Genomic DNA, 13,421 nt, shown 5'->3' with positions numbered 1-13,421 from the left:
GAAAGGCTAATCTCAGCTTTTGCTAGACACCATAGCATCCAAACAGGACAGAGTCATTTCAAATGCCCCAACAATAGATATAACTTTAATCAAAGTTCCCACCTAATTCAACCACGAAATACCAAGCCGTAGCTAACAAGACTACATTATGCCCCTGCTCACTGAAATTCATTTTCCTTTAATGTTTAGAACCAGAGATATTTACAGTTTAGAAAATTCCAAAGCCTTTTATATGCTTTCAGGCTCCTACAAAAAATGAATAAGTTCAGGGAGCACAGATTGATCAAATGGCTATTAAATAAAACAGTCCAGCTACACTTCATGGTCTAGGAAATCCTGGTGAATCACTTTCCACATACATCCTGTTCCTTAGAGGGGTTTTTTTTGCCACAAACAGAGACCTGAGCTATCTGGACCTTTCACTAGACCCCATTCAGCTGCATTAAGGCTCTTATGATTTCTGAATTTTGGATAATTACTTTAATCAGTTTCACTGACCTCTCTTACAAGAAAAATTCAGATGCTTGCTATCATGTCCCTTAAATGAAATGGTGTCTCTGTTTCATAATATTAAATAATAGGTTAATCAAAACTCCCTGTTTTCCTTCCTGCAAGAGTTCTTCTGTTGGCACACATGGGATGAAATACAATCTTGCTAATGAGATGATTTAGTTAGGCACTGTCTGATTGAAATTTTAAGTGTCTGGGCCCAAATGGGGACTCCTCAGTCCTCTTAAACTGACTCTCCAGAGAGCTTAGACAGTCAATAGAAAAATACAGAGGAAGATCTCATTCTCCTTATACACCTCCCTCCTTCTGGAGCAGACCACTGATCACTTTTGTTAACGTATGTGGATCTAAAACCACTCAATTAAAATCAAATGTCAGTTTTTCATATAAATATGGGGTCTGTTCAAAACAAAAATGAGAGAGAAATGGAAAAAAAAGGGGGAATAGAAGGGAGGAAGGAAATCAAGTAGGTCCAAACCCAAGACCAGGGATCTTGATTACATTAACTACAAAAATAAAGGACAGGGGTAATTTCCCTTGCTTTAATCATAGACAAAAGAGAAGCTCTCATTCTCTCACACACACCCTCTCACACTTTCTTTCTCTTTTCCTGATGCTCTCAGAGACTTCTATCTTTAGTTAGTTGTCTTTGTTGTGAGTTTCTTTAAACTGTAATTGTATGATCTTCCAGATTTTGGGGGATTCCTTTGTCACAGGAAATCCTGGGAATGTAACTCTTATTTGATGAAACTAAAAGTTGTTAAATTGACAAAGGACTGACTACAGATATGATTCGTTGTTCATAGTAGAAATCCTTTTTAAAGTGCAGCTGTTTTTAAGGCATGCTTTAAGAAAATAAATAAGTTTGTACATTCATGTTCTTGTATTTATTTTATGCCAAATAAGGTTCTAAATTTACAATACCGTTTTTCTGTGTGTTTATCTGAGAATGTGGGTCTAAGCCTGCACGCCCGCTACTCTCAACCTTAGAGATCCCAAATTGAAAGGCACTACTTAAACTAATTTCCCAAAATAATTTGTAGTTTTTCCAGCTTCTCTGAGTGTGCAAGTGGCTCAGTCTCATGCAAACCGAAAGGTAACAACACGCTCCCAGCTAGGTAGGCTCTGGTTGCAGTCAGCCTGGGAAGATCATTCATGCATCCCAAAAATCAGCATGGTCCTAGAGTAATTCCTAGAGTAATTCCTAGGACACCACTGGTCCTAGAGTAATTCCATAGTCTAGTGCCAGAGATGACATTGATGATCACCGCATTGGATGATGTAAATCAGTCTCCTTACCACAGCCACTGTTTCAGACTTCTCCAAGGACTTATGAAGAGTTGAGGACAGGACAGGCTTAGAACCAGAAGCCTTCAGCAGGAACTTTTAAAGGAATGAATTTGGATGTCTAAGAGTTAATTAGGGAAAAAACAACAGCTAGAAGGCCATCTGGGGCTCCAACTGGATGGAAGGAATACAATTCATGACATACTACAGAATTAATTCTCTTTTCTTCATCCTTAATTCCTCTTTATCATCAAGAAACTGCATCTCTTGTTTTCCCTTTTTCCCCTCTTTCTTAATCTGAAAGATTGTCATAAGCAAGTTATGACAAATTAAATGTTTTTTCCCCACCACAAAGATCTTGTGGTAGCACATAGTATCCGTAATGCTTTCATTTCACCTAGTACTCTCCCATCAGCTTGGGGCTATAATCTCTGTCTCTACCTGTATACAAGCACCATTCATTTAACTCTCCATTGCTACCACAAATATGTATGTATACAAACCTTAAGTTCTGCCACTCAACACAATCAATAAAAACCCCTATAAAAGCGGGAATGGCTCAGTTCTTGGAAAATGAAGCACAGGATGTTGCACCTAAAACTGTAACTAACTTCTGGCACCAGCTTAAGGTATTAAATAGTGCTAGTCCACAAGACACCTTTACTTCCTTTCTTTTCCTAAGTTTGAAATAGACAGACAAATACCAGCTTTGTTTCTGCCTGTCAAAAGTTGTTTTACTTCAATAATTGTGTTCCTCTTGTGGCATACCATCAATCAAAAATCAAGAGATTAAGCCCAATATTAATTTTTATAATTAGCATATTAAATGCAAAAGATAGAAGAATATATGTCATTTTAGCATTTTTGTTGTATCTATTATCTTAGTCCTACAGATTCAGAAGTATTAAGATTACTTTAATACACAAATTACAGGTTCTTGCTCTCCCTCCACTCACATTGCCTCTGATAGAATGATTGATTTATTTTCTGTCTGGTTAGCAGGGAACAGCGATTTCAGTTGATTGAACAAATTAATCAGGGACAAGCTAGCTTTTTAGTGGCATCAGTCTTATTTGTATTCCTTCATTGTCTAAAATGTATTTATTCACATGCATGGAAAGGAATTAATTAGAATGGTGGGAAATTCAGTGCTGTGAAGAATTAATTATGTTGGGTAAGCAAAAGCACTGTGTAAACTCTCTCACCAAGCTTTCAGCTGCACATGGCATAGACTGCTAAAATGGTGAATCATGAAGATCTCGTACTACTGGAATATCTTCTGATAGGAAGTTTGAAAACAACAAAGGAGCTTTTGCACTAATAACTAAGATTTGAGCTTAATTGCAGAGGTAAATATTTGGTATTGCCTTAACCTTTTTATTATCTATGTTCTGGCATTTTTTTAGTTAATTAACCAAAATTCAAAGAAAGCAGTCATATCTGATATGCCCTATAATCCATAAAACTGCAACTGTTTCAACAGCAGGCTTTTCTAATTGAAACAGTGATTTAGTATAAAGCACACTTTCCAAGCCAGAAGATCCATATTCGTAGTTACATTTGAAAATCATAGCTCAGAACTGGAGTGAAAAAACAATATTTGTGGATATATTTCTCTTAGTTAAGACAGAGTGAGGGAGAGCATAAGGATTTTGTGCCTCATCAAGAGAAACATTTACTAAAGACTTGCAATTTCATTTGAATAAATCCATTTAAAATTGAATGAAATTACAGAGTCATCAATCGCAATACTATCTGAAAGAAATGGTAAATTGGTTGAGCAAAAAATGGTGGTTTTTATGGGGCTGATGGAAGCCAAGCTCAACTCTCAAGCTTGGAGCCTGCACAACTGTTCTGCCTCTGAGCCCGAGCAAATCCTAAGATCAACAGATCTTAGGACCTGCATTGAACAGTCCTTTTTATAAACTGCTCAAGGGTCATTCTTGAAACCTGCTTTGTTTTCTTTCCCTTCCTGTGCAGAAATTAAACCAAACTGGGCAGAATTCAGGGGTTTACTTCCCTGTTCAGCAACACATTACACTGCCTAGAATACCACATCCTAACAAAACATAACCGTATTTTGTTAAGCATTTCTTAGGCTGAACTTAATGTAAATTAAAGGCTAATAACAGAAGAAATCCACTTAGAATTTTTCCCCTTTATGTTCTTTCTTCCACTTTCCCATTTTCCCTGTTTTCTTCTGTGTAGACTGTCATTGTACTAGAGGAAAAAAGAATTTGAACACAATGTATTTTCCTATTTAAGCCTGTACATAATCTTTCCCTTACACAAGGTTTTCTATGCCCATATAACAACTGAAATAAAAAATGAGCAGAAAGAGTTATTTAGAAGGAAACAGAAGGCAACTGTAGCCTGCACAGAAGTCCTTGAATGCCTTTCACCACTCCTCCTGAGAGGCACCTGAGGTGTAGGTAGCCCAGAGGGGCTTGTCGCAAGCTTGCAATGCCTGTGGCAAGTGCACATATGGGAACTGATGCTCTTCCATAACTAACACATTTCCTGAACACATCCAAATGTCCTTCTTTCAAAAAGCTGACTCCTTTGTAATTGTTTATCACAGAAAGACAAAGAAAGCTAAGACAACTCCAGTTAAACTGACCTTAATTAATGAAATTTACAATTTCATGGACATTATTGTGGAAAACTGGCCATTACTATTGCTCTCAAATTGAGAAGTCATTCTTCATATCAATTGAACATTTTCTAACACTTGAAATCCTCTTTCCCTCAGCTGACCCTATGTTCAGACTCTACCAAGGTCCACATGGGGAGAAAATCATCTTCAGTGGTCCATGACTTTAAAAGCCTCTGTACAGACATTGTGAACTCATGTACACCTGATTAATTAAAATATCAAAACAGTGAAGAGGTTTAATAATGAAATGCCCATTAACTACAGTAAGAAGTCCATAACTAGGTTTGTAAAAACTTGTGCCACCAATACAATTCTGTAGGTTGCTTTTTTACTATTAAACCAAATTCTTTACATTTAACTGGAGAAAAAAAGAAAAAAAATCACATATTTTGCATTTGATTTAGCAATGGAAAGAATATCTCCAGGTTGACTTTAACATCTCAATTCTGTGAAAGGGACATTATACTTTACAAAACAAATTATTCTGGGAAAAAATTTAAAACATTAACTAATTAAAATATTTTAATCAAAGTTAAATAATATTTCTACCTCCTGAATAAGCTCTGAAAGGATTTAATCTCTAAAATACTACAATATAATGGAATTCATTAGGAGGTTTGACAATTCTTATAAATTGAGCGGTGTGATTATCTGCACTTCATTAAGTGCAATAACATGTTGGGTAAAATACTTACAATCATATAACTCAATTCACTGGCCTTAGCAAACATTGTAATGCATCTCACAGCAAATCCAATATGCCAGTAAAAGGTATGACAATACAGCTGGCAGAGCATAAGCAGAAGTATTGCCTTCATCTGGCTCTGTCTGAACATAGCAGCAAACAGGGTTTCTGGTTTATGGATTTGTGCTTTATTCCCCTCATCCATGGGAAATCTGCAAAGGGACAGCACTGAAGACCTGGGCAGGCTCTGCTGAGTTATATAGCTTCTTATTCTACCATGAAAACAGATACTCATACCAAACTTCAGCCTAAACTTTCACAGAATGAAGATTGTTTATGTCCTAGGATTGCACAATACCATTCTCTCTCACCCTTCTGGGGCCTAAGATGTTCTGAGATTTGCATGCTGTTTTAAAGGAAGTAAGCCATGCAGAAGGTAAAGAGACACCCACCCACTGTCAAAATAAAGGAAAATAAGTAAAGAGGACAATGAGAATTCCCATAAAAAATTAAGAACTTCACCATAAGTTTAGTTTAGACTTTTTGTTCCGATTTTTGAAAAAAAGCAGATCTTGACTTGGTATTCCTGAAAACAGGTATTCCACCAAAACAGTAGTTGATCTTACTTTAGAGAGCATTTACATCCGTGGAATTAATGACATCCTGCAAATGCCCTGGAGCACTTAATTACAGTTAAGCATTTCCAGCATAAATGTTCGCAGGAATCACTGAGGTGTTGGGATAGTTTTGTTTTTCTTAGCTCTCCCTTTACAAATTCCATAGGTGCATGCACTTCAGTGAACTAGTGTTGTGGTTTGGGCTTCCCAAAAATCCAATTTCCAAGCTTCCCCACAATTTGCTTCAGTGTGAGAGGGTTTTCAGACATAACACAACTGCTAGTATGGGGAAATTATATCAAAGTTTATTACTAACACAATAAATACTATAGAAACTAAAAAGCAAATAAATACACAATATTAATACAATCTCTACCACCCCTGCTGTCCTTCCACATCAATCCAGAAGAATAACTCTCCACGATGATAGCTAAAGTCTCTCTCTTATTGGGGTATCGAAGAAGGGGTCTTCTGCACCCCCACCAGCTCCTCGGCCTCTGCCGAGGTCTCCTCCTGGACTGCAAAGGAGCATTTGCTTTACCAGGTCTTTATCATGAGCTACAGGGAGTCAGCTTTTGAGTCCTTTCTCTCTGTTTCATGAAGATTTCTCCCAGAGAGTAAGATTCAGGGAACTCTCCACTTTGAGTCCACTCTTCTCCCCAGGTTGCAGGATTCTCTGGGTTTTTGCTCAGTCTTTATACCCCGAATAGTTTTCACCAAAAGCCCTTACCCAGAAAAAGCCTACTTGGTTTGGCTTCTCTCTGTTTCAGCTGCTGCAGCTTCAGCTCGACTTCCACGTGTCACGGGAGGCATTCCTCTCCCCCACATTCCTCCTTCGGTTTTCGGCTGCCCCCGCCCAAACCTCAATAGGGCCTCCTCCGAGCCCCTCAGCCTGTCTCTCCATTGCTCAGTCTCAACTCAGGGTCGCCTCCTCTCCCGCCATTGTGGGAGGAGGAAAGTTACAGCGAGACTGCTTGAAGGCTTTCTCTCATCCTCTGCCTGGAATTCTTCCAGCTCTGCACGATCTCCACTGCTTCTGCAGCTCCGGGCCACCCCTCGGCCCGTCTCTGGCTCGGCTCCAATGCCGTGCCTGCCTGTCGGGGGAGGGCTAGCTCCAACCCCCTGGCTGGGCTCTCAAGCCCATGCCACTGCCTCTCCTGGGCACTGCGGGGAAACAGCAAAAAAAACCACCCCAGCCCTGACCGAACCAAGGCCATGGGGGCCCCTGACCATCCCTCGGGGCTCTGATTCTCTCTCTCTGTCTACCTCTCTGCCAACAACTTCCTTCCGGCTGTTGTAATATCCAAATTTCATGGGGGCGAAACGCAGCTCTGATTGGCCCCTCATCGGAAACTCACCTGGGACCAACCACTTCCAGCCCCCCCAGGGGGAGGGTGCAGCTCAAACCATGACAACTAGGTCCTCAGTTTGGAAATCTACAACTCCCTTGTTCTTGTGTTTCCAAGGGGTTTGAAATTTCGTCCCTCTCTCTGTGACAATCCAACAACAGCGTTTTGGCAAGCAGCCCAAGGAGAAGACGACTTATGAAGACATACAGAGGGTGTGCTGCACTTCTGTATGTTATTGTATAGTATGCTCAGGAAGTACATGGCAGGAAGTTTTTGGGACACATACAGCCACAGCAGCATATAGGGATTTATCTGCGTGACACCTCTGCTACTCAAGGGTATTATTTTGTAACTCATTGTCTTGATTAATTGTCTAGTCAAAATGTCCTGCTTTTATTAACAATGTTAAAGACAGACTGACATTTTTGTTAGAATATCAGCATTTAAAACAATTAATTTTATTTCAATTTCTTCTAAAAAAGTGATAAAAATTCACTAATCATTCTATATTGACGAAAGTGGAGGAACAAGTAACACTATTTCCATCACAGAAAACTGTCCTTGAGAGGACAGAGTTTTACCTAAGAAATAGTTTGTTTTCCAGTAAGAGAAAAAAAAGAATTAACTTTTTTTATAAGCTGCGAGGTTTCAAAATATGCATATTTCTGCTGTCTCAATTTAAAGTGGTGGCATCACAGCTTGCAATTTGCATAAAAATCCTGCATTTATAACAGAAAAAATTAAGTGTAGGATTCTTTCCAACTATTAGTGAAGCATATGCATATGCCTGTTTTTTTCTGAAATAAATAATAGCAATTCTTTGAAATACTATTCTTTGAACAGAATTCTCTGGAGCTCTGTGGACAGTTCATTAGGTAGTAGAATTGAAAGAATGAGTTGTATCTGACTACAGGATCTACTATGCCAGCCTGAAATTGCAGACTCATGCAAGCATTCAAGAGAGAGCTGTTACTGCTAAGCTACCCCATTGTAAGCTTAATAACAAATGTATGTTTACTGTGACTCAGAGCACAGTATGACCCCCTGCCCTTCAACGACAGAAAGAAAATAAATAAAATGAAGACAAGAATATCTCTTTGACATTTCCAATCAGACATTCTTTGCTTGTAATCTTGCAAGAATATTGTCAGCCTTGTAACACTCAACTCACTCAACCCTTCTATATCATGCAGCTGAGCAAAGCCCAAATGCATTTTTGTGTATTAGCGTGGCATATTAAAAAACGCAGCCAGTGACAACTGCAAACTTGTTTCTCGATACTTCTGTATTGGGGTTGTGTAGGAGAAAACAGTAGAACAAGTAGGGAAAGTCATAAAGAAGTAAAATGAGAAGTGAAAATCCCACTGGTAAGGCCCAGAACACATTGAAATTTACGGTAATATAAAGGAAGAATGAAAGTGGGTACCTCCTACTATCAACCTTCTACTTCTGAGGTGGATGATATGTCATAGTACAGTACACAACAATGTGCATAAAGTAACATATCATGTTACATAAACATACACAATGATGAATAGCTGTTTTCTTGTTTTGCTTTCTCTTCAGAGAAAATAAAACAACATTATCTGCTTTAACAGCTTCCCAGATCTCAGTAAGACTGCCCAGGGAAGTAGACCATAGATCATCTACACACACCATTTATTACCAGAATTAAGCCTATGCAATGAAGGAAAGATGATTCTTGGGTAGCATTAATCTTTATGATTTTTTTTTTCTGATAGACATTACCATTTAGACAAAATTGCTGACAAATCTTGAAAACAAAGTTTCAGTTGTATTTGTTCATTTTTTCTTTTTAATATCAGAAGGCATAACTGCAAAGCAATCACATTAAACACTCATTTTCTGTTTCATTTTATAGCTTTTAAAAATAAAATTATACTGAAATCTGAACAAAACATGCTTCAGCTATAATACAGAAGTTTGTACAAAAAACTGTAATGCAATTTCCCTCTGTCTCAATTCATAATGAAACTGTCAGTTGTCAAAAGTTCTAAAGAAAGAGAAAATCCAAGTTTCATTCAGGGTTAACCTAATACTTGAAAGACTTTAGTTCTCTGTCACATGGGCTATGTGACTGAGTCAGTGGCTTCATGTAGAGTTGGATGATAACAAGAATTCAACTTAAAATAGTTACTAACCTTCACCCTCAAACTATTGGCACCACTGGCTCCGTAATAGATAGTATAATCTTACATAATTTAAAGCACCATGAAGAATAGATACATTCAGAAAAGGCATATAGCTATACAAGACACATTTATAAGGTAACTTCAAATATCTCTGCATTCTGCTCCTACTGGTACTTAGGTAGCATGCAAAAGTAGTTACTACCAAAAGAGATGTATCATCCTTGCAGATAAAATATTAAAGCTCATAACAGAGTTTTTAGAAGACTTTAAGAACTTTGAATAGGCAGAAACTGAGGAGTGGGGGAAGGGAAAGGATTCCTGAGGATCAAAAACAGTGAATAGGAAGAATAGAAAGATACAGTCAAAATTCAGCACTGGAAAAGGCTGATAAACATGTGCTCTAGAAATGTGTACTAGGGTTTGATTTGGATAACACAATGCTCTCTGAAAGGAGAGGGAGAGTATTGAACAGAAAGAAAATGGTATAAAATTATTTGAAATAAAAAAGAGCAGAGGGAGAAGACAGAGTACTCACAAAGCTAGATAAACACATATGTCATAGAAAAATATTGACTATTGACAAATACAAGGGAGCACAGACTGGCAGGAATACCTGGAATTGTTCACACACATCATTAAGTTCTAAATCAGCTGTAGCCATTTGTTAATAAACTTTGAGTGTCAGAACAGATTGCTTTTGGAAATAATTTGCTTGCTACCCAGCAGCCAACAGAAAAAGCTTACAATTTGTCAGGATGTATAAAGAGTGGGGCTGAGAATAAAAATGAGATTACAATGACACTACATAAATCAATAGTAAGGCTTTGCTTGGAGTGTTCAGTCATGGCTATGCACCTTAACAGAGATATAAATGCAATAAGGGATCCAGAAACTGACAACAGAAACCATTAAATGACAATTACTTCATATCTTCTAACCCACAGTTAAGTAAGAAGGCACACTATGAAGGAGGTTAACTGGATTCTCCTATATACCATTTGTAGCATCCAAACAAGCGGACATTTAACGAGTGAGGTTAAAACAATAACAAGAAGAAATTATAATAGATATAAGTTTTCATGCTTCAGGAAATCTAAGCATCAATCACTAAATACCTGGGGTTACAGAATACTCCTTAGATAGGTAATTCTGCCAGTGCCTAAGTAAGATTGTGATATCTTTCCCTTCCATATACTGAGGCCACCACTGGAGACAAGGTATTGACTCACAGTGTTTGACTCAGTCTGACAGTTCCAGAGCTTCATTGTTTTAACTGCAGCCACAGATCACAACAGAGCTGATACTAAGAGTATATTGCTAATATCAATCGTAAGGCATTTCTCTCACATGATTTTTAAAAGATATAATTCTCTAGGTAGAAAGCAAAGCTGCAAAAAATGCTAAACATTTAAAACTACTAGAAATCGTTTGAAGACGCAGACAGACAAGTGAAATTTTCTCAGCAAACTCAAGGGTCTCAAAAATTTGTGTGTACTTTCTTAATGTGAATGAGACTACTGATCACAGACCAGCAAAGACCCTGGGATTAGCTCATTTGATTAGAGCGTGGTGTTAATAATCAAGGTTGTGGGTTTGATCCCTGCATGGGCCATTCACTTAAGAGTTGGACTTGATCCTTGTGGGTCCTTTCCAACTCAGAATATTCTGTGAAATCAGAAACAGTTCTTCCTGACAGGAGCATAACTAAGATTACCATTTAAATGCTGTGAGCCCTTTGACATGTTAACAAAAGAACCATGTAAATACAGCCCAAGCCCATGTCACCATGCTCTTTCCTGTCACCTTTACTCAGATGGTGTCTTCAAATACAGAAGGTTGTAAGGTTGTCCTTACAAAAGTCTGGATGGTGGCAAAGCAAAACCACTAAGAGCTCTGTTGGCAAAGTTCACTCACATGGACTCTGATCAAAGCTGGGCCATAGTCTGTCTGTTTGATCCCTGATTACAGCTGAACTCTTTTGCACCACTACAAAAAGTGCTTGGCTGAACCTCATGTGAAAACAAGCTTTCTGCAGAAATGACAGTAACAGAAGTTTATGTAAAACATAGAGGACAAAGGGCTCATTTCTAAATAAAGGAGGGGAAAAAATCTCACTTATGGCAGAATCTGTGAAGATCCTGGAACTTATTATTAACTCATTTATTGTTTTTTTTAAACCAATTAAGCACAACCATCATGGAAAATAAGCTGTCAATTTATTTTCCACAGTCCTCTGTCTTGCACCACAATAAAATTATAATGCAAAAACCAAACACGGGTAGCTTTATTCAGGCTGCAAATCATATTGTGTGTCCTCAATGCTTTCCCTTATAGTATCCCACTCACAAATACTTTTACTTAACACAAGAATATCCACTGGGATTAACTCTGTTAAAATCCACCTTCTCTTAATGGAAATTTGGTCATAAACAACTAGAATGACTACATTTTGATTCAGACATTTCCTAACTTTGCTTTCACAGGAGTTTTTTAATTATGTATGAATTGTTTGCTCTGGGACTTCTTCTAGCAAAAGAGAATCACAGAATCTATGAGAAGCTACAAGTTCAATGGTAATACACGCTAATACACAGAACAGCAGCACTTGAGAAATTTCCTTCCTGTCATCACCTTAAAACCTACATACTTATCCTGTGTTTTATTTCAGAAATTTAGTAACAGTTTATATGGCCAGAAAAAAATCCTTACAATCATATATGTCTCAAGTATAGTATAGACTACAGTTCAAGTAGTGATTTCTAAATTTGGCCCAACATTTTGTAGTGAACTTCCTTTTAGAAAGATTTCACTTAATCGAATCAATATACCAATATCTCTTAGTATTTTTAAAATGCTTTTCCACCTCTAATATTAAAAAGTACACCTTACATGTTATTTGAAATGGTTTCCCTAAAACTAACTTCAGTTTATAGACACTGAAACTCGTAATCCCCAACCACTCCTGCAAAGAGCTCCGCATTTGAAAAACCAGCTTTCATCATGAAAATGCGTATTCATTATGAACATCACACAATATATTTCAACAAAAATACTTCTGTTAAATCTAATTTTTAATCTAATAAGATTGCTTTTTTAAAATTAGCATCAACACATTTATAATTTTGTTTGTATTTTTACATTTAAAAAACTTAAACTAGATATCTTTTCTGGACATCTTTATTATTCTTTGAATTTGTGTTCACAACCAACAGTGTTCAGATGAAGTAAAAAGAAAAAAAAAAGTCATAGTCCAATGACTTCTGTAGTGCTTACAGTATTGTAACTTGTGAGCTTTCTACAGAATGCTTAAAAACTGCCTCAGATAACTGATGGATGAGGAAACCCTTCAAGAGCTATTAAAGTCACAACAGTTTCTGGAGGGTCAGAGAGCATACCAAGATGGTATTCTTACTGCTCCAAGACACCTCCCCAAAACTATAGAGAAAACAAGTAATTATAGCTAAAAAACATCATATTGATTAGCACCACTGAGAGAAATGAAAATGGTCCTTCACTATAAATCCCTAGAAATTACACTGTTCTTTATCAGGTACTAATTGGCACGAATATTAAAAACTGCTGGAATAATTGTCAAGCTTTTGCAATATTAATACACTTACCATCTGAATTTGTAATTTTTCAAACATTACTTTGAAGCTCCCATAGCCAATTATATCATGTTATTATTAATTACGGCTTGCAGCTTGAAATACAGTGTTATCAATAGAGTTTAGCCGCATAAATATAGAAGTAAAACTTAAAATTGAATTAAACTGTTTACCCTTTGTGAGGGTATGTTAGAATATTCTTAGTTGTGAAAATTAATTTGTTAAGCTTGAAAACAACCTTTAAAGGAGAAATATCTTTGGGGAAAAGGTTACATTTCAGGTACCGTATTTCTTCCACCTTCATGTTGCAAGACTTTTTAATCTTCTATTAAATAACACCTTGGGGTTGGAAGAGAAATCTATTCATCATCTTACTTTACAAAATACAAAAAGCTTTAGATTTATATCGAACATATACAAGGATTACTGCAGGAAATTTGAACTAATCTTAACAGCAATCCATCCTATTTCTAAATTATCAATGACTAGTCTAAGTGGAAAGGTTACATCCCTCAAGTTTTATTTTCCTGCTCAAACCTCTCTCACCACTTCCCAA

General features: G+C 37.2%; 1 protein-coding gene across 4 annotated transcripts in view; it reads right to left on the bottom strand.

Annotated features, from left to right (window-relative positions):
* Positions 1-13,421, bottom strand: part of GRM8 (glutamate metabotropic receptor 8) — a 331,061-nt gene that overhangs the window by 247,158 nt on the left and 70,482 nt on the right. The gene's annotated exons all lie outside the window — the stretch shown is intronic.

Source organism: Chiroxiphia lanceolata, chromosome 5 (assembly GCF_009829145.1).
Source record: "Chiroxiphia lanceolata isolate bChiLan1 chromosome 5, bChiLan1.pri, whole genome shotgun sequence".
NCBI classification, from domain to species: Eukaryota; Metazoa; Chordata; class Aves; order Passeriformes; family Pipridae; genus Chiroxiphia; species Chiroxiphia lanceolata.
The sequence above is the reverse complement of the archived record's forward strand: the minus strand, read 5'-3'. Positions and strand labels throughout refer to the sequence as shown.